At 26.1% G+C, this 23890-nt stretch overlaps 1 protein-coding gene across 2 annotated transcripts in view; it reads right to left on the bottom strand.

Moving 5' to 3' along the window:
- LOC112680301 (complexin) overlaps nucleotides 1–23890 on the bottom strand; it is a 239369-nt gene that overhangs the window by 205151 nt on the left and 10328 nt on the right. Inside the window, exons 1-2 of one of the 2 annotated variants that reach the window (XM_025550351.1) lie at nucleotides 23044–23737; nucleotides 11619–11683 (exon numbers count right to left, since the gene is read on the bottom strand). The gene's annotated coding sequence lies outside the window, so the exon portion shown is untranslated. Of the gene's footprint in view, nucleotides 1–11618; nucleotides 11684–23043; nucleotides 23738–23890 lie in introns of those variants that run through there. The other variant, XM_025550352.1, reaches the window with a different exon arrangement.

Raw genomic sequence — 23890 nt, 5'->3', positions numbered from 1 at the left:
CTTTATAACTTAATGGCATTTCACCGTTCTCTCTTAATTCGTATTGTTCAGTTATAAATAGGTTTTGTTTGTAGTAAACGTAATAAACAATTAATAAGTAAATATAATACTACATACTGGATTGAATATATTTATGATATTAATTTTTGATTAATATTATTTGATCCAGTGAAGATAAAATATAAAAACGAAAGCGACCGACGTGTAATAGTCGGGTACACATAGTCGGTGGTTTTACTTTAAATGTAATGCTAACTTCATGGAAGGATCCCGCATGGCTTAAAACGATTACAATTTTCAACTTATTAGTTAGATTTCGCACGGAATTCGTAAGTCCCCACCTTGTTAATACGGACTTACGGCCAAATCCTTTTCGGTCAGGTAACATCCCAATGGACGGTTTTCATGAGCAAAACCGCCTCCAAGTATACCCTATTTCCTCTTTCTCTGTCTCTCTCATACATACACACACTCACTCTATCTCTTTCTGTTTTTTTTTTTTTTTTTGCTTTTGCGACCATTAAAACTCTGACCGTTATTTTTAATAGCCTCTGCTAACACAGTACCTATGGCTGAAGATGCGGACGACCTCGTTATTTTTCGGCTGAACTTTTTAATTAACTATGGTGTAGCCTTTCGCCTTACTTTATGAACATAACCCATTATATAAACTATCGGGTTCACTGTATGAAATAGAAATACCAAACAAGGTTATTGTTTGTCGTGATGTTTATAATAAGATTACAAATTATCGATTAAAAATAAATATAAATGGCAAACGCCAATTTGTATTGATAACTTATTTGAAGAACTAACTTAAGAACTATTTTCAAACTGGTATTAACATTTAAACCAACATAAAGTTTTTATACGGAGAAAACACAACATAACAGGAATACATAATATACATTCGATATTAGAGTATAAAGACTAAGTCGTAAAAATAACTTTTAATCAAGAAGTTTATTTTTTACGTAACAAAATCAAAAACTATAATGCATAATTTACTGTCTTTATTTCGGTAGATGATGAATTGATTTCTAAAATTAATTATTGTAAAATTCTTATCCACTAATATAAAAATAAATAATACAAAATGTATTTACTATGTCATGTTATATCATAAGATAACATAAAATAAAACGTTTCGATTGTATTCATACATTTCATTGAATAATATAAATATTTGTATACAGTTACATTTTGGTATATTATTCAAATTTTGAATAGTTCATTAATTCCCTTAAATAGTTCAAGTTTCTCTTCTAAACAAATTACTGTGATTTAGTAAACATGTTTTTCTTTGTATACTTACAAAATTTTATTATGAATTGACAATTACACAGTAAACACACAACTAAAAAATCATTATACATTTTTTTCACGAATTAACTATCAATGAAATTTTGATCTTATTTAAACTTGGTAGTTAACATTGTTAAATAGTTATATATAAATACCCTATCAATTTATATAAAACACAGATATTAAACATTATGTTTACATAATTGGTTTACAAAATATGTAAAGTACAGACATAAATCTCAATCAACGTTTTCATTTAGAAATTGTTAACAGAAGTTTTTCAATCTTCTTTTTATTTTTGTTTTCTATTAAAATATTTTTATGAATTCACTATTTTTCTTATATATTTCAGGAATAAAAGATATTAAATTAAAACACAAATTGATTTTTTTAATTATATTAAAATTAATGATAGTATATGATATAATTTACTACAGTTTTGACATTTTTTTTAATATTATACGAAAAAAAAATATACAAAAATAAATTTAAATTTTTTGTTCAATATTATTTTTTAATTGATTTTTATTAATATATTTTTAATCTCAATATATATTGGTATACAGAATATAATGACTTTCAAACAATATTAAATTAATTCTAAATAAAATGTCTTGGTAGTTGAAATTTTTATGTAAATATTAATTAAGAAGTAGGTAAACAAATAAAAATAAGTGTACAAAGTCATAAATGTTACACAAAAAAATATAGGTAAATACTAAATATATATTTCTGAAAGAGTTTCAATTAAATATTTTTAGTTAATTTACCAACAATTTTTAAGGTATAATAATAACGGTACAACCAACCAATGAGTAATATTTGCTCCTCATTAATTTTACATAAAAAATACTAGCTATATATTTTACTAAGTAAACTTACAATTAAAGTTAATCACTACATAATTGGAACAACGTTTGGTAACAATTATTCAAGTCCACGAGTCTGGGTTTTACAGATATTGAACAAAGATGGAACGTTTTTCATCAAACATAAAAATATAATATGCATGCACTAACTGGAAGAAGTATTTAGTGCCGTGTTGTAATTATTATTAATCGAAAGACCAGAAACTCAAATATGGTGGTTGTTTAGTTGATTTTTTCAATCAAACTTTTAACGAAACCAATTCATTGAACTCGGAGGATGTTATGAATTCAATAAATTCTATTGCATGTCTAATAAAAATAAGAAAGGGAAAGAATAAAAGAAAAATAACAGTTTCGGCAGGCTACCACTCGAGGTTATATTGTTAAAAGTTATACGTACACATTGGAAAACTTATTTCATCATACAGGGGACGAAAAGTTTGAAACTTAATGAAAAGTACTTTTACGACAAATTGAAAGCAAAAACAACCATAATTTTTAGTATTTCGTCGAGAAATTACGCTACCGCAAATGATGATTTTGGATTTTACTGCAGATATTATATATACACACACACATATACACATTGGAACATATTGTAATAACACTTTCAACATAATCTTTAAAACTAATGACCTGTAAATTACATTTTGTCAGTTATTCTACTATTATTACAATGTGCAATTATAATATTTAAAAAGAACTCTATCTGAAATTTCAATTTACTATATGCCAAGGGGTCAATTCACTTTATATTCTTCTTGTGAACTCAACATTAATTACGTTCCCTACTCAACGTCAAAAACAGTCACTTACAAAACAATTTCCTAGACTGAACAAAAACCACTAGCATTAGCAAACAAATTCGTCTAAACTGCGTGCTTATCAATTAGATGGATCTCATAAATATCTCTTTAGAAATTAGAATCCCTTTAATATTTCTTCAAGGTATAAGATAAAATATGATACGAAATTTATCATACCAAAAATGTAAGCCATTAGAATAAATTATAATTATTATACTTTATCGTAAACGTATTTATAGTATACTTAAAACAAATTTTTTTAAGTCCTTTCGTCTGTTAGTTCATATTTATAAGAATTAGTGATATCATAAAATATTGAACTCAATTTAATATTTAATAGAATAAACGTTTTATTATACTCGTATTTACAAATTTAATGGGAAATTATGCGTTTATTAAAAATAAGTTTCTTGTAGATAACTTATCACTAAAAAAAAAATGTAATTCACAGGCAAATCTATATATCATTATTTATGTTTATTTTCAAACATACATAAAAATGTTACTAATACTAGTTATTTACTTTACGACGGCAAACAGGTTAGTATAACATGATATAAGCAATAATATATTTTAAGGCGATTAACTAATGAACATATTCCTATTTTCTATGTACGATTGTACAATAAAATCTTAATCGATTTATAAGTTTAGATTAAAAAATAAACCTAATAATCACGAAAATAATTTTCATTGAATATAATTAATAATAAAATCAAATAGTAGTTTTTAGTTTTTATAATTTATTTAATACAACCTTTCAATACAGACACTAATAATACTGTATTAATAAATAATATATAATTTGTGTGTGTGTGTATATTTTAATTAAATTAAACGAAACCAAATGAAGAGAAGGTAAATAAAAAAATGTTTCAAAAAAATATTATGATTGTAGGCTAGCAGACAGAGGTGGTTTGAAAAAATGAAAACGTATACAAATGATGAATGGGTGGCTTTGGCCCCTCTGAACGGAACTACCGGGTTAAAAAAAAAAATAACTCTTTGACAAATGAGATCCAGAAAAAAATGTATAAATTTATAAATTACGTTTTAATAAAACAGCTGCATAGTATAAAATAAGGCCGAGAAAGAACTATACATTTTTATGAGAATGAAAATTATGAATTCATTTACTAATTAACAAATTATAATAATGATAATCAATTGTTACTTATTGTATTATTAAACGAAAAAATATTAATATATTTTCTATAAGATGAAACCTATTATTATTCCGCTTTTTATGATGAAGATTTATAACTCAAATGTTTACAAAATAGTTTACTAAAAGCTTAAGGAAAATAATTAATTTTAAGAAGATGAAGTGACAGTGTAAAAATATAGAACAAACATTTTACGCTACTCAGATCAATATTATCAATTTTACACTTTTACGAAAAATATTAATTTTAGATAATCAAATAACATGACGTACGTTACTGAATTTTAGTATGAAAATTTACAATCGACAATCACGAATTTTATTCATGGTGTTTTTATTGTCAATTTCGTTTAATTATCAAAAAAAAAAAAAAACACACTGAAGGGATTTCTTATTATCTTCATGTGAGCTAGTTCACATCCAATGTACTTTATTGCCTATATAATTCACCGCGTGACGAAGTTGAATTTCATGTACATCAAGCCACGTTGTTATCTATTTTATACGAATGCAGAGGGAATATTAAGGGAAGTGTCACGAAGTTGAAACTTCGTTATTCTTTTCGAACTACGCAAGGCCAACGGATAAACTCACAAACAATAATAAAACAAAATAATCAGACTTAGTTTTTCTTTTCAAGACAAATAATATGACGTATAGTATATATATATGAGGCGCTCGAAAAATACTGTACAACGATTATTGTTGTAGAACATGATGGTTAATTAAGAAATACACAACTCGATGTTTGCAGTTCTATTTATATCATTGTACAATTTAATGTTAAACATAAACAAAGTAAACGATATTTCATACCGTTAACAATTAACGATTGATTTCAAATAAAAAAATGTATTCCTTGCATTCGTCGGAATCTAAATAGAATATTAGGTAGGTATAACTATAAGTTATGTTATAATATCATTAAAACATCAATACGTCATAGTTATCCAGTATATTAATGCCAAAATATTGTATCCAAAACACGTTTCACTCATAAACTAATCAGTAAATATAATACCAATTCGCCATTTAAAGAATTTATGTATTACGTATTAAAAGTTTTGTCAAAACTAATTTTTTCGAGTTATTTTATAACTGTTCGTGATCTTAGGGTAGATCGGGTGGTTCCGAATGTTCCAAGCAAATAACGCTATCAAAACGAATCAGAGTTAGACTAAATCTCAACGTGCCATAATCAAGATGTTGGAGGAATGTAAAAATAAAATTGGTGTCATAAAGAACGCCAATGATGCGCCCGAGCGAGAATCTCGTGAAAGTTTTTGACGGGTAAAATGTGTATGCTTCCCGATTTTTGTTGTACGTAAACATTTATTATCCATTTTTACCAACTTCTGACATTAACCGGGAGAAAAGTTTTCAGACTTATGTTTTCTTTGCGAATAGTTATTTAAATAGGCTGTTTTCATAGCTGCTCTCCTGCAGGATTAAGCTATGACGAAATGTGATAAATATCTTTACGCGGTGAGCTAAATAAAAATTGGCATTGAGGTTAAATTTAACTAATATAGTATTTTTATAAAACAATATATGAATGGAATTTTTACCGGGATTCATATGGGAGAGGGTAGGGACTATGCGCGATAAAGAACGTTTGTCCGTGTGGAACTAAGCGTGGTCAGTACAGGCCCGCTGCGGCTAAAATCTGTCCGCGCAGCGGTATGCAATACATTTCAACCGGGCTCGTTTCAACGGACACGTGTTAAGAAAATTGTTACATTAAAAGTAACTAAAAATAACATAGATTCACAGCAGAGGAAAGCGAAATAACGAGATTTGTGCTTACGAATGGAAATTCAAGTATTAAAGTAAACACGAGAATTAATTATAATCGACTGAATATTCAACAAGCATTGTGTACTTTTCTAATTTTCGGAAACAGTTTAATGTAAAAATAATTAATAATAAATTGCAAAAATGTACGCAATGATTAAAAATGAACTGTCTAATACTAGTTGGAAAATATTGTGTAAAATATAAGATTAAAATGAATCAATTTTTAAAGGAATAAATTAAATTTTTAAAATTAATTATTTGTTCAAAATCAAATTTTATTCTTTATTCATGACATACACATCATACTTAAGCGCATGCATGTTTAAAGTATATACTACGAATATGAGAGTAAATAACCATTTCAATTAATTCAGACGTAATAAAAAAATATTACTTCAAATAAAAAAAAAAATAATTTCAAAATATATGTACACTATTAATGAATATATTAATATTTAAAGGGTTTTCCTGAAGTTGTTGAGGAAACTAGTATACGCGTGCTCTCTACAGTGGCCAAATTAAGAATATTTTGAAATTTGTTTTCTATTTTCAAAACCTGGGTTTTATAGAATTAATACTTATAAGATATTTCTTGCAAATTTCTCACGTGAATCGATGTGTAACATCGATTTCGGGTTTAAAGCGCATTTTTCACATCCAAGTCACCAGGATTAAAAAAATGTAATGTGACATATCAATTTGTATCAGAACTCTGCAAGATAAACGAAGGTGAAATTTATTTGTTTTATTTCACATATCTGATTAATAAAAATGGATTTTAATGAATTTCAAATACGTTATATTTAATTATGATTATTTTACAATAAAAACAGTGTCAACTAATCAGATATGTGAAATAACAACAAATAAATTTCACCTTCTTTTATCTCACAAGCTCAAAATCGATGTCACGTATCGATTCACGTGAGAAATTGGCAAAAAATATCTTACAAGTATTAATTTTTAAATTCGACCTAATATTCAAACAGGCATATTTATTTCGAAATAAAAAGTATACACTTTTATATTAAACACAAAATAAAAATAATGCTTTAAATAAAGTAACCATGACATATCCTTGGTTTTTCAAAAATGTAAACAGAAAAATAAACACATAAGTAAATTTAAAAGTTAAATTCTAGTTGGTATTATTTTTGTCATTGTTTAGCAGTTATATATAAATCTCGGTGTATTTTTATTTTTATATTTATATATCGTTATATACGCTTGTTTAATGAAAGTTTCTGTTGAAAAATAGGGCCTCAGCACAGTAAAAAAAAAATACCAGTGCTGTTGGATACAGATAAACTCTACTAATTTTACACCTCATACACAAGAATGTTTTTCCCATATATTCAACCAGCACACACACATATATATACACACGCGTGCATACACACACATCTACCTTTACTCGTCCGTGCGTGAAACGTTACGGATAACCTGGTTCAATTTTCTGATAACATTTTTACTGTTGCAATTTATTGCCCACTCGTGGACACCGAATGATAACATTCGATAATTTCCTTGTGTATTTTTATGATATACGATGTTTTCAGTGAACAAATTACTAGTGAGCCCCTCATATACAACTGATATATATACTGTAATAATAATTTAGTGAATAGGTTATCAATAACTGAAGTCTGAAAATGCTTACTGTATAAAATCGAAAGCAAAAAGACGATTTTAGAAGGTTTTAAACTCATATCATTGGGATTGTTATCGTTTTGATGGAATTGTAAATTACAGACTAACTTAAAATAACGTTTTAAATCATATCCCATACAGGTTTTACGCCACTAAAACGAAAATCTATTTATTAATATACTTTTATACGCCATACGTAAATATACTCCGATTTTATACAAAATAAATGATAATTTCTGAATTTTTTTAAACTAGTTACCAGTGTAAATAATGATTACACGTTATATAAACGTAAATTGAAAGATCTATGCTTCTTATTGTTGTTTTTAATAAAAACAAATGTTGTTTGATATGGGCAAACCGATCATTATAATATCATATATATTATACAAAGGTGTATTTTCGGTTAAAATAAATATATTCTTATGAAAAGACAGAATGGTGAATTATGCTGATAAATCCATACACTCATTACTTAAGAATATGATTTGTTAATATTATTGGGTCCGATCGATTGCAGAAAAAACAAATAATACCACGCAACCTAACCACTGAGTCAAAAAACAATAATTTAACTTGCAACTTTGGATCTTGCAAATTGCTTTGTTACATATTACATTTTTTTTCACGCACTATAGTTAGACATTTCTTACTCTTTTTTAGCGATTTCTGGTTTCTATTTATTTTATTTTTTACCTCCCAGTCAAATATACGTGACTAGTTTAACAAATCTAGTGAGTAAAAAGTATTTCAAATCTGTAAACGTTTCCTGACCAAAAAAATACCAGGTCAGCTCAATAACTATCCACCAGATACTAATGTGATTCGAAACGATCATAAAACGTCTGCCAAATATGTTATTTTAAAAAAAAAACGGCAATGACGACTTAATATTTAATTTACATTATTCGAGTCATGTCTATCAATAAATTATTTCGTCTAAATTGTACAACATTACCAATAGCAATCTATACGTAAAATGTTTTTAATTAAGAAGTTATCAACACATACAATTCGTCAATAACACATATTTAGTTATTAGAACGTTAAAATACAAGTACGTTATGAATAAAATACGTTCGCAATTAATTTTGGCGGCCTAATAAAAAAAAACAGAATATATAATATATATATATATATAATAATAACATCAAAAAAATCTACGATCTTAAAAAATTAATGAGTTTCATTAAATATTTTAAACACAAAATTGAATCGTATGCCAGTAGTCAATCGTCGCGTGAATAAAAGTTGCGTATGAATACGAACCATAACTATTCACCTCAGACATTATTATTACGTGCACAATTTACCATCAAACACAATCGTATTCTCGAAAAGCAAAATTCCTAAATTTCAGATTAACAAGATTTATGAGGAATACGTGCCAACTAAACACATATATCGTACTTGCCTAAATTATCAGTACATCCGTTAAAAACGTACTTGTAAGCCCAACCTATTATGTAACTTTAAGGGAAATATAAATGATTTGAGACTCTTATTTTTACATAGTCAAACATCGATCCTTTGGTTATGAAGTAACCAATTTCGTATTTTATTAATACAATTCTAGATAATGTATTTAAATGACAAAGTAAAATAACCTTAACATATAACAGAACCCCCGTGGAGATACCTGCCACTTCAGCCTCCGGATAGTGTACACGTGTATACAGTTTTTGTAGGTCAGAGTTTTGAGAAAGTTTGACTTTCGTATTACACGATAATGCTCTTCAAAGCTAAACAGGTGAAACTGAAATAAAAATATGAATCGAATAAACTCAGATGGGTAGGTTTAACACATATAGTTATAACGGTTTATTATTAAAAAATAGTATGAACCTCTTATGCTCAACATTAAGTCGTTTATTCATAACAATGAACGTTCTTCTTCGGGTAAAGTAAGCTGTAGAAGAAAATCCAAGATTAGGATCATACCTACGTAGGAGACCTTATAAATAGTAAGCCCCCGTGTCGAAATAATAAATTATACTAAGCATAGGACAAATATACGATTATAAAACGGTTTGAAAATCATTGGACTTATTTAATTATTTTCAATGCCACAAAAAGTTCTTAATATCTAAAATATTATGTAACATTTAATTTAATTATACGTAAATAATTTATTCACAGTAAATACAAAATATGTAAGAACAATTGTTTATTGGTTACATAGTAAAATGTTTAGTTTTTTAATAACTATAGATAGATAACAACATTAATTTTGCCAATTTCGGTTCATCTTCCCTTGAAATTACTAATTGCGGTTCCTGATATAGGTTGTAAAATTTACTAATCAAGCTGTGGATTATATTCAAATAAATTTATAAATATTTACTTATTAAGTACCGTTCATAATTTATAATGTTACATAATTTATAAAATAAAGTCAAATTTACAATTAAAAATGTATCTATTATAAATAATTTATTGATAAAATTACGAATGTATTGTTCTACAGGCAAGTAAATTTTTTTAATTTTTTTTTTTTTTTTTGAGGTCCTCGTATTCATATTTGACACTAAAATTAAACAATATGAATCAAACAAATTTACTAAGATGCACTAAGGGTACAAAACGGTGGTAAATATTAATATAACAACCCAAACATCTTAAGGATTTATAACGAATTTTAATCTGTTTTAAAATATCTATAATAATTATGTTATCATAATATACCTAATTAGTAAAATTAAAAGAAATTTTTTTTTTCACCTTTCAACCATGTACATAACAACACGTGTACAAGTTGTATACGCCCATAAAAGCTGACTCGAGATTGATGAAAATAACAAAATATGTCGTGATTAAACGTAAAAAAAAAACCTTTTTAAATTTTTATAATAATAAGTTAAACGATTAAAGATTTAGGTATTTTTACATTACTACTTTTATAACCAAAATAATACCTATATAAATGCTCTTCCGATGATATTTAACACGGTTTCCATGCTTTTTTGATTCGTCATCATATTTGAAAAGTATCTAGTAAATCAAAACCAACATTTTTTTTCAGATTCTAAATCTGAAAAGTTACCGTATAATACTTTTTGTGCAAATTGATGAATCCGAGAAGTAATAACAAAAAAAAAAAAACATATCGATGTAAGACTAATATAGGTAATCTTATCGTTTAACTCAGTGTCTGAAATAAATGTATGATCACATGTTAGTCATAATATTAATAGTTATAATGAACTGATTTTAGTGATCATATTGGTCATTATTACGTATGACATCATTTCGATATCTAAATGGTAGTATTCCAATATTTTTTATCTTTATTCATAGCGATTTTACGTTGCTAATTTAACGTAATTTATTTAAAACTATTGATATAACCAAAAAAGTTGTTGTCAGTAATATTAATTATTTAAATACATCAAGACACACTTCTACATTTAAAGTTAATGCAATATTAGGTTGTAATAATAACAACAATAATAGTGTATGTAATTGTTATTAAAAAACTTGTTTTATTATTATCATTATTATCACCAAGTATAAACGGCCATTTTGCATTTCTTTTGATCGTCGTTACCCCTGCACTCTGTTGTATTTTCACCAGTTAAGTTAATTGCGATAACGTAACTTTTCTCCCTTCACCCTCTTTCCTATAAACCCTTGCTTTACTATATACTATTGCCTCCTTACAATAAACACCTTCATCTATCAACCACACTTTACACCCTAATTAAGATACGTCAACTACACTTGGAAATGTACATTTTTTCTTCCTTTTAATTTAACTGTATTGTACATAATGTCGCAAATTGGCATAGTAAAAATATGTCTGTCGATCGAATATCTTCATTAGTTTTTGTCATGTTATACAAAGAAAAATATAAGTTGCACAATTACAAACGAATGGAGTTTTTTTTTTCATATCAAAATTGATTTCAAAAAGAACATATGACAAACCGGACATTCGTTACATAATGTCTCGTCAGTAAAACATAATTCTTAAGCCAATAAAAAAAATTATTTATATTAATGAATATGCAAATATTATGACATTACCTGATGAACGGTCAGTGTGCTGAGTGTGCTTCGTTTGAATATTGCGTTATCTCCTCTAGACGAATCTGAAACACAAATCAATCGAATGTCAACATTGAATTTCTCGATAAAATGTAATGAATAATATTATATAAACTGCGTTGTATACAAGTGTGCCGAGTTGAATTAGTGAGATTATAACATTAATACATTTTACATATTATCCACCACTATCAGCTAAATCGACATTGTATACGGTCAGAAAAGGGTATCTATAAGTATATCACACATCCATTATATACAAAAGCGCATATTGCGGTTCGGGAAAGTTAAAAGTTACGAGGAAGCTACCAGATGTTGTCTGTTCTCACGGTACGCAACATAAGAGGTTTACAGAGGGAAAAAATAAGATAAAAGTATTTCATATTAGGTTCGAAAAATGTTTTAAGAATGAAAGGGCCATTTCGAAAACGGCGTAGTTCAATCTAGATAAAATAAAATATCGGGTGTTTGTGTAATAACCCACTTTATCCCCTTTTAAATTATATTCTCTTATTTTTCTTTTTTTATTTATTTCTGATAAATGTATTTTATTTGATTTTCGTTAATCGTTTGTATTTCATGTACAAGTATAATTGGTATTAAATTTATCTGTCTCACATTCTAAAAATAAAAATAATAATAAAACAATTTAAAACATTCTTTAATTTTTATATTCTAATATTTAAATCACCCAATTTAATCATTTATTTTTATTTTTCAAAACTAATAAATATTGTATTAGTTTGATCTATCATTATTCTGATAATGTTTTGTATGAACGGAGAAAAATAATGTATTATATGTGGACATAGGTAATATAATTATATTTTAAAGATTTAAAAAATTATTTATGGGTAACATTTTTACGATGAAAAAAGTGTGTTACCATTAACCTATTTTTATGGAGGAACTATTAAGTTACATAATACAATAAAAACAAATCTAATATGGTTACAGCTCATATGTTATTAGAAAAAGTTAGTATAAATATTATAAATTACATCTTTACATAATACATGCCAAGAACATTTCAACTTAAAAGTAATTTATCACTTTCAATGCAATGTTATACTAGAAATTAATATTCTTTATATTTTTGTATCTAAAATTGACAACTTACCAATGTATTATACTTAGATATAAAACTAATTAAAATATACGAATATATATACGAATATATAATAATAATAATATATAATGTCTACGAATATATATGTATATGAATTGCATTTGATTTCAAAAACAATGAGTATCAATGATTTCTTATTTTAATGAACCCTCATGGAGCTATTAAAATCAATAAAATTAAATAATATAGATAAAAAATGTTTTATTTGTTCGTAACATAACAATTCAATAATTTAAGTAATAAAATAAGACGATAAGCTTTTTAATGAGAAATCACATAATAGAAAATATATTATGACAGATCATCAAAAATCATCGGCTTTCAAAGAACAAAATAAACACTTTAGCACATAGGTTTTTCATATTATTTATGTTTAAAAACACAGATTTTTTAATATGAACTAACTGACGATAATTTTCTGTATTTGTGATGTATTAATATTTTCATAGGAAGTATTCTATGAATTATAGTATTCTTTATTTTAGATTATGCAGAAAGGAACCTTTTATTTTTAGATTCCTCGGCATGCTTTAAAACTTAGTCCTATGGGATCATATTTGTCTCGACAATGATTGTCATTTCACCAACATGAACATACCCCTCAAGAAAACAAAACGACAAAACGATAGATTGTAAACCATTGCTTCAGGTGATTTCAATCACAGTCTTCAAAGCACTACGACAGGAGATTTTTCTTTCTAATATTTCCCTCTATATATATAGTATGATATATACAATTATATCGATAAGCAGTCCATTATTGATTTCATAGTGTAACTACATGTATTGTTTACAATTTCACTCTTTTCAATAAAAACAAAATTATTCAATTATTAAGATAAACATATGAGCTGTTTAGTTAGATAAATGTCCCTGTTCATAAATAATGGCTTCATATTTTATTTTAAAATATAATTATTATTAAATTGTTTTGCTATAAACTAATTTATTGTTAATTTTAGTTAACTAGAACGAATAATTTCATTTAGTGAACAGTAAAAATTTTTTTATTAAAAAAAATACTTAAATTGTATACTATTCTTTACTCAAAAAACATATTTTTATATTTTAGCCATAAATGATTATAGAAAATGATTATATAAATTAATTATGTAAAAGGTATAAAAAAAAATAAACGGGAGAAAATACATACGAATCTGTACTTCAATCAAAAGTTGCATTGAATAATAAATCAAGGAATACTAGTTTTAAACGGCTAACAAAAAGTATTGCAAAAAGTATATTTGAAACTTGTTTTTTTAAAATCAGTTAAAAATATAATATATATAATAATAAACAAACACGTTCATACATAGTTTGTAAATTTATCTCACATATGTAACAAAAAGAAAGCTAAAAATTATTTTCAGTCGTATTTTGCAATAAAAAGTATTATAAAACACATAAACCTATGGTAAATATATATTAAGTTCTATGTTACAGAATTATAAATGACCTGCAACTTATTATAAAAAAAACTAAAAAAAAAAAAAAAATTAAATTAAAATATTTTTTACTTTCATACATTAGTCATACAGTAATGTAGGTAATGCAAATGTAAACTATTTATCAATTTAAAATATAAGTATTTTATAATTATTATTTTGCAGTTGTTAATGATACATTATATAAATATATGAAATATAATATTAAAAATAAATAAATTTATATGAATAAAACAAAATATCTTAATTAAAAAAATACTTTTATAACATATAACTTTATTTTTTATTATTTGTTGTATAGTCATATTAAACCCAATATCACATAATTATTCTTCAAAAAAAAAAAAAAGCTCTTATCCTACCGGCAACGATAAAATACTCAAAAATATTTATGTATCTTAAAACGTTAAAATTAAAAATAAATTAATCATTTGCTATTAAATTAAATATTTATAAAGCTAATGAAATAATTCGTGATTTAATCAATTTTAAGTGGTAACTATTACAAAAATCAAACACAATAAAAAAAGGATGTATATAATATTTTGTTACCAGATCGAGATTGATTACTTATCTTGATTCCCTACTTGGCGATTCCATACTCTAAGGTGAGCCAAATTTACGAATATATTTTGATTGCTATAAATATACTGTTATATTGTAATAAAACTTTCGAGTTTTACGTCTAGATAATAAACTATTTATTAAATTTAAAGCACACAAAAAATGTAATATTAAATTGAATCTCGATTAAATATGATGCAATTATTAATCATTTATCAAAATTTGTAGTCTCGAAATCCAATACTACACGTTTGATCAACACAAATATAAAAGTTTATATAAAATATATATAGTCATACGATATTCATTAGTTGGTGAATCATAAAATATATTTATCAACAATTAATAAAATCCTGCAACTTAACTTTTCAATGCATAACTTAAATTATTACACAAAAAAAAAAATATTTTTATTTTAATTTTTTTTTTCAGCCATATGAAACGTATTAAACGTATCAAAATAAACAAGTATTACAAATTATCTTATCTATATAGTATTCTGGTAAATTTATTGATGTAGATTTATCCATTTATTTAAATGTTCAAAAATTCAAACATGATTTAAAAATATGTATTATAATAAACTATAAGCATATTATAAACCTACAATGCTTATACATACAGTAATTCAATATAATTAATTTTGAAATTTAATAAAATTTATGTATATTTATATTTCATATATAATATATATATAATATATTTCATATATTTATATATATATTATATTTATTATAATTTAATAAAATTCGAAAATGGAAATAAAAAGAATTTTAGAAAATGTATTGTCTATATTTAATCAAAACTCAACGTAGCATTTTTCAATTCTTCAATTTTAAATTTTTGGTTAAATTAATAGTTAATTACTTATAGTTATAAAACATTGGGTGATAGCGTATTTCATAACAGATCTATGCTGGTTTAAGATTAAAGAATAATAAATATATCAAAATTGTTAACTAAACCATGATAAGTTAAATTGTATTAATAAACTAACTTGTTTTTTATCGTACAAAATATATAACTTCATTTGCATACAATCGCAGTTTAATATTTCTACGTAAAATTGTTTAGATATAATCTATATATGAAATTTTGATGGTAAATTCAGTTGTTATTATTTTTTTTTATTAATCAGTAAAAAACGAATTTAAAATTATTTATCGTTGTGCATTATGAAATAATATCTCATTTAATGAAAACCATAATAAGAGTGGGAATCAAACATTCATCACAAATCAGATTGTACAATATTCAGATCCTGAGAAAAGGTATTTCTAAAATAAAGTTCGTATTATAAGTTTAAAAATAAAAAAAACATTGTTCCAACGTAACGAGCTTTTAATTACACAATATTTGTGCATTAATATTTGAACAAGGAGTATTTCTTACGAGTAGGATGAATACAATCAACCTTCTAGGGACAATTGAACAACAATATCACTAAGTATCATTAAATCATCTAAATATCATCGATGGTAGAGTGAAAATACTTATTATGCCACTGAAGATTTTTGTCACATTAGTATGATACTATAAAACGATAACGGATTGCAACCTGTTCCAATGCTACATACTTATTGTTACAAACAACTAGGTTAGGGAACAAAGTTTTATCATTCAGTTTTTTTGCGTTACAGCGAGACCAAAGAAATGCTAGAAATTGCACCGACATTAGTTCCAGGCAAACATTATATAATCGTAAATTAATGTCATTCCTTTGAAATATATAGTTTAGAATATTTAAGTATACTGAAAATTATAACACCAGTTATTTTAGCGCAAAAAAATAAATAAATAAATAAAACAAAACAATGGAATTAATGTGTTTAAAAGGAAATCATTTCGGGCAATATTACCAATTTCAGCTGTACATAACAGACTTTAAATTAATTATCACATACAAGACGTTATTTTTCAGTTCAAAATAAAAAATTGAATTAAAGACGAAATACCTAATATCCTAAGACTATTAACATTTTGTTTTAAAAATATGCATATACTTAATTAATTTAACAAATAAACTTTCACCATATACAAACTCTTTTTTTTATTACCTTAAAGATTCCAAGCTATGAGAAGAAACTATTATTGGTGTTTTACATCAAATTAAATTTGTATTTATTTCTTTTAATATTTATAGTGTATTAAAAGAGATTTAAATAAACTTCAAATTAATTCTCAGTTGATAGGAAATTGATCATGAATAAATAATAAATAAATAATAAAAATAAAAACATTAACTTCACTTCATAGAAAAAACTATATTGTTAACTTTCAGAAAACTATGCGATAATTCGTATTAAAAGATATAATATTTAAGATTTTTTTTTAAGATATTATATTAAAATTAAAATTATTTTATTATTATTTAATAGTTTTAAAAAAATATTCATACATTTTATAATTATCTATAATACTTTGTTTTAATCACAAAAATATTTCATCTTTTTTTATTTAGATGGCTCGTATAAAATTTTTAAAAAGTCATCATTTTCTTAGATTTTTTTTTTTAATGGTTATTTTTATTTACCTCCTCTCTAATATAGAATTTAAGTTTAATAATTTTTATTTTTACTAATCTATGTTTGCATTAGATAGATTAATATTTTGTAACCTAGGTATATGTGTAAACTTAATTTGCGTGTTATCGTATTATATATACTCGTATAAGCTATTAAAATATCAATGTGAATTTACTAATCATTTTTAATACCAAATCATAATTATATTACTTACATTTTTAACTTGTTCAGTTTTAATTTTTAACATTCAATAAAGGACTGGTAATATATGTATTATTACTTTGGAAAACATTTAGTTTTTAAATAAGATATCATTATTAGAATTACAAATTATGGTCTGCAAAAAATTTTAATTATTTCATAATTCATATTATAATAATTTTCAATAATTTATTTATATATTATAAATTTTTTATTAAATTCCAAAGATTTTTAGAATGACTAATATTACAAAACCATCGTTATGAAATGTAAAATTAATTAAATTTATAATTCAGTATAAGATTAATACAAGTATTCGAAACATAACATATTAAAATTACTTCAACGAATTCTCTCAATTTTCAATTCCATAACTATGATGAATTGAATTAACAACTAGGTTACATTATTTACTTATATTCAGAAAAATATTTTATGAAAATGTATCACATCGTATTATTTTTTATAATTTAAGAATAATATTTAACGCTCAAAATATACAACTAACTATATATTTAATTTTTGCACCTAAACTTAAAAGTTAAATAAACTTCGTTTAAATTAAAATTAAGAGACAAAACTATTTTTATAAGATAATTATTTCCAACCACTAATTGTATTTATGAGTATTTTTCGTTCAAGTTATTCAAGTCACAACATTTTTAAGTTGGCTCTTGACAAATCCAGTCGTGTTTTACAGCTTTTTAAATAAGGTGATTCTTTAGTTTCATAATGAAATAAACTCTTCGTTTGGTTCCAAATAATTATATGGTCAAGTTTGTATTAAAAGTTTATTAAAAAATGATAAGTATAATACAGAAATTTCCATTTCATATTTAATAAACTACAATTGTTTTATAATGTTTGAATAACAGTGGTATAGTAACAAAATTGGAATTTTGAAAATATCGACAAAATATTTCCAAGGATTGCATTTTTAGATATATGTACTTATAGTTTTTGACAAATATAATCTTACTAACATTTTTAAAAAGAAATATTCTTAAATTTCTCATACACGGGATGAAAAAAAAATATGAGTGTAGCAATAAAAACCTAAAATAAAATATTTGTAGAGTGCTTCCATTAAACCGATAAAAAAATTTTTTTTGTAATTACATTTTGTAAGCCAAAATAGGTAAACATTTGTAAATAATTAATTAAAATTAAAATCAAAAAACATAAAAATAAATAATTATATATTGATATCTATATAGGTAGGTATATGTATAGGTACAGACATATACATACCAAATACAACGAAATATTCTGTTAATGTGAATTAAAAGCCTATGGTTAATATTCATCGAGGGAAAGAGAAAATTATTTAATTCAACAGTACATAATAATAATTTCAAAGTTTTCTCACTTTTTAAATTTGTACATTTTGTGAAAAATACCGATTGATAAACTATCTATTTGATGAATTAGCACAAAATTACATATTATTCTGTTATAGTTTTCAGTGGTAAAATAACAATTATTACAAATATTTTAAATAAACGTATTTACCTATTTATTTCATATTCATTTTTTTATGACACTACGAATTCTAAAAACGTGTACGTATCAAATATAATGAACAAATGGATACTTAAATTTCAATTAATAATAATAATAAACTATTAACCTACTTTTTTTAAAAGAAATTTATAATTTTAATTAATATTACACTACACAATAAAATTTTTAAACCAAATTATTATGTATGTAAATAAATAGTAAACATTATTTTATCTTTTTTATTTTTATAAATTTGATTGTATTATAAAGGCTATACAAAATAAATTTTCCAAAAGCCTAATATTTAAGATATAACCACTAAATTAAAATGTACCTTTAAACGTTTATAACTTAATTCTAGTCACTAGATCCTATTATAAATCCTCTGAAATTATTTCAACCTTGGGACAATAACACGACATACTTCCATAAATTTTAATGTATTATTCATGAAAACTTTATTTGTAGACAAACTCTGCCCTTTAGAACTCGTAGGTTCACTTTGATATTTAACGCTCACTGCTTTGTGGTCATTATAAGCAATAAAAATATTTTGATAACAAAAACAAGATACTAAGTTTCCAGTAACAATTAATCTCACTTTAAACAACAAAAATAAATATTTTAAGAATAACAATGTTAAAAAAATTACAAGATAATTATTTATCAAATCAAATCGTACACACGTATCGTCTAAGTATTTCAAACATTTCTCTACATCTAATAAAACCATTAAAATTTGAGTCTCGTTCACGTACATAAATCACTCGTAAATTAATCATCTTATAAAATGATTATCTGTAAGAATATATGAGATTTTCTTTACAAAATCTAAATGTACCTATACAGTTCGATTTTCGCGGCTATGCAATAGTTAGCGTCCACGGTGGTACCGCATTAATGTGGGAATCACATTTTCACCGCAGTACAGCACCGGAAGTATTGGTTTTTGCACGTCGCATTGCTATGGGGGAATTTGATTTTTCCGGATCCGGCGGAAATTCCGTGCATAAAAAACCCACCCCTGCGTAATCTCCCGTGTGCGTGACATTATGCATGGAAAATTATCTGTGATGAAAACCTTTGTAGGAATACATTTTAATGTCACATATTGTAATTCAATTTGATTATCTCAAACATACAGCAGCCAGGTGGAATAAATAATTATTTTTAATTGTGCATCCTCGTTCAGTTTGATATAACAAGTAGCCGTTTTTATGTACCAAGAAAAAAGAACGAATTTTGGAAAAGAATGAAAAAAATTAATTTATCTTGTTCCCTTGTGAAAATAATTAACGAACATAAACCGCCCTCGTGACTCGAGGATAGCAGACCATTTTTGTTGTACAATACCGACACTTTTCGTCAACAATAATCGTAACAACGATTTTAAAGAAATTAATTTTGGCGTTATCCGAAAAAGAAAAAAATAAATACATTTAACACCTATGGCAAATAAAACAAATCCAATAAAAACTAACGGATATCATATTATATTTAAGTATCAGTTTTAAAATGATTTAAAAGTTTGAAAACGAAAACATGCGTTTTGAGAACTACGTATCATTACATTTTTTTACAATACTGATTTTCACATTATACTACACAAATATTTTGGTTAAGTTCTTAAAAAATATTAAAAATAATAGATAAACTTCATTTCATTTTGTATATTTTTATATTCAATAAATTATAATAACATCAACATAATATTATGTCAGCACTAAGTTGTCCACTTTCAAAATTACTTACTACCATAATTTTGTATTTTAAAATGTACTCCGCTGTGCAATTAGATTTTCCAAATCTATAATTTTTCCTAATATAGCAGTTCGAATACGTCGCACTGTGCAAATAATTTTTCGATACGTAAAAATGATAACGTCGTGTTGACCCCAATATCTTCTGTTATAGTGCGTCTAGTGCGACTAATCGCTGATAAGCTGTTATTCGTATGGATTCGTTTGAACGCTGTACAGTATATAAGTATATAACTGTAAATGATACAAAAGAGAGGTAACTACATTAAATTATAAGGGAGAAAGAAGAAGGGAGTCGTAGTGAGGCTCGGGAATAACACGTGCATGTGGAGTGAAGAGTATGCAATACAAACGGTCCTACTCATCGCCTTAACAACGTCGATCAAACGAAACCTTACTTACGAAGCACGTAACTTTGAAAAAAGGTCAAGTATAGCAGCGTTAGAAGTTGCCACACGCAACTAACTGCCTATGATTTTATGTAAAAAACCAGGCGTCTACTCCATACAAAACTATACGCGTAAAAATATTTCTCACGCTGCATCAAATTGATTTATTTTCGTTTTCTTTAAACATAAATGGAGATCAATTTATAGATTTTGATATTTGATGTTAAGTTTAATATTTATTTCATGTTCATAATTACCTATATAATTTCTTTTTTGTGGAATTATTTGGTAGCATTCCATAATTTTTAATCTCATTGATGTTATACTGTTATTATTTTAAATTTTATGTTAGTACTAATAATACTATCTATACTTTTAGAAACATAAAATATGAGATAAAAATATGATATTAATCATAAAAAAAAATAATAATTGTATTGAAGTATATTGAACAACTAAAATTCATACTTAACTGTATTTTAACTAATTATAACAAATCACAAATTGTATGAAAGGTGATATGGTTCAAACCTTGCGAAAGAAAAGAATTTAATTAAATAAAATTAATTCTAAAAAATATTGTGTACGATCTTAACGTATAAGTAAATTACAGATACGACATAGTTAATACACTATAAGTTACAACTTGCATAAAAATAGGTCTTAGGGATCGAAGTAACGATATCAAAAATATTAAAATACTTAGGTCTTCATAAATTATTTTTTCTTTATTTTGTTTTACTATTATAGATAAAATAGATTATCGATAATTAAAAAAAAAAATTCTTATGTATTTCTTTTTTTAATTAAATTTCTGAAGACTACCTACCACATATTAATATTTATGAGTCACATTTTAAGTGTAACATAAATTATTAAATAAAAAATACTTTGTTGAGGCTTTACTTCAATTACAACAACCATTCGTCAACATTCAAAGTGAATTATTTCACATTTTTCTAATGATCGGATAATTTTGATAACAAAAATTTGCATTTAATACATATTTAATATATACCCATCCGGTGATTTTGCTATTTTGAAACATAATTTCTTTTTTCTATGGAAATTGAAGGGATATAGACTTTAATGAATTCGTTAAATAAACATGAATTAAGAATAGTTTTTATAATGTAATTCTTACTATTTTATTATTTTTTTCCTCATATTATAGTAATTTTTTTTTTATACGATATTTTTTATAATAACGAACTTTACGTTTAGAGATACTCAATAATGGTAAGCATAGTATTGGTATTTTTACAAGAGAACAAGACAACGAAGAATAACCCATATATTTTCAGAAACATGGGTATTTACGCCTCACGCCTCAAATCCAGTCTTGAATTTATGTATTTATGTATGTTATACATGTTACGAAAATGAAAAATGTAATGTAATGAAATCAGATAAAAACACACCGTCGTATGCTGTCAAATAACAACGTAATTAATTGAAAATTTGATTTCAAATATATTTTTTCCTGTAAAATGTGCATAATTTATTTCTAAATTAAAAATGAATCACTGATTTCAAAACTACTGTTCAATGTTAATGCTGTGGCTACAATCTATTGATTTTGTTGGATATCTTTAAAAACTGGTCCATTTCGGAGTAATGTATACGATACGGTTAAAACTAAAAATCAACACAAATTTTAATAAAATATAATATACTTTGAATTGCACGACCGTTTTAAATATTAATATGTTTTCGGGTCAACGCAGTCCGTACGAAAAACGTGTAACAATAAAAGGGGCATCGATGCAGCAAGGTAAATATCGCGTTCGAAATAATGAGAAAAAAAAATTCATGTAAAATATATTGTTTACGTCGTGTACATTTTAATAGTACACGATAAATGTTTATAAATATTCAAACGACTTACGTGGAAAGTTGCCAACACGTGCGCCGCGTTCTGCCGGTAGAAGGATGTACCGGTGTGCAGATGGACAGCCCGTCAGAAGCCCCCTATACGCCGATACCGGCTAGTTGCCCGTGGTCGTGATGTTACGGATGCGTATTACAAATACCGTTTAGCCGTTTTGTTTGTTACTTTGTTACGGTTCGATATTGTTCTTTTGCCGTTTTACAGTACGAACAGCTCTTATCGACGGGAGATATACCGTCAGGTAAACGATAGCCGTCGGTCGGGTCCGACTGTGGCCGCCACTGACTACTCCGAGACTGCGATACAAATATGTATCTCCGTACGTGTACGAACGCAACGTTCAATATTTACATACGGATAGATGTGTAAATATGCAACGAGCGCATTTATGTTGAACTGACGAATATACGAATACGTGTGGATGTATTTACGTATTACGTACGAGCACGTCGTGCACGGAAGTGCGTGTGTTTCGTACGTGTGGTAGTGTATCGTTTTCAATAAGACTGTGAAATGTGAAAAAGAGACGTATGCGACGAGCGTGTGCCGTGCGGTGCAAGACAAACGCGTGCCGTGGTCTCGTGGTGGACTGACGTCGGCGGCAACGGTCCCAGTGACCGGCAACGGCAACGACTCGACGACAGCGGCACCGGCGTCGCCAGCGTATGTGCGCGCACGCGCCGCTCGTCCTACCGCGTGTGTGTGCGTGCCGTACACGTACGTGGGTTTTCGCGTGTGCGCGTCGGTCCGCGCGAAATCGGTGCTCGGCGCGATTTCGCGGGCGCGCGCCGCGGTGGCCGGCGCCGGACGGAACAGCGGTCGTCTGGGCGCGATGGTGGCGCGG

Source organism: Sipha flava, unplaced genomic scaffold (genome assembly GCF_003268045.1).
Source record: "Sipha flava isolate LNK unplaced genomic scaffold, YSA_version1 176_pilon_pilon, whole genome shotgun sequence".
NCBI classification, from domain to species: domain Eukaryota; kingdom Metazoa; phylum Arthropoda; class Insecta; order Hemiptera; family Aphididae; genus Sipha; species Sipha flava.
This window is presented reverse-complemented; position numbering and strand designations above follow the sequence as displayed.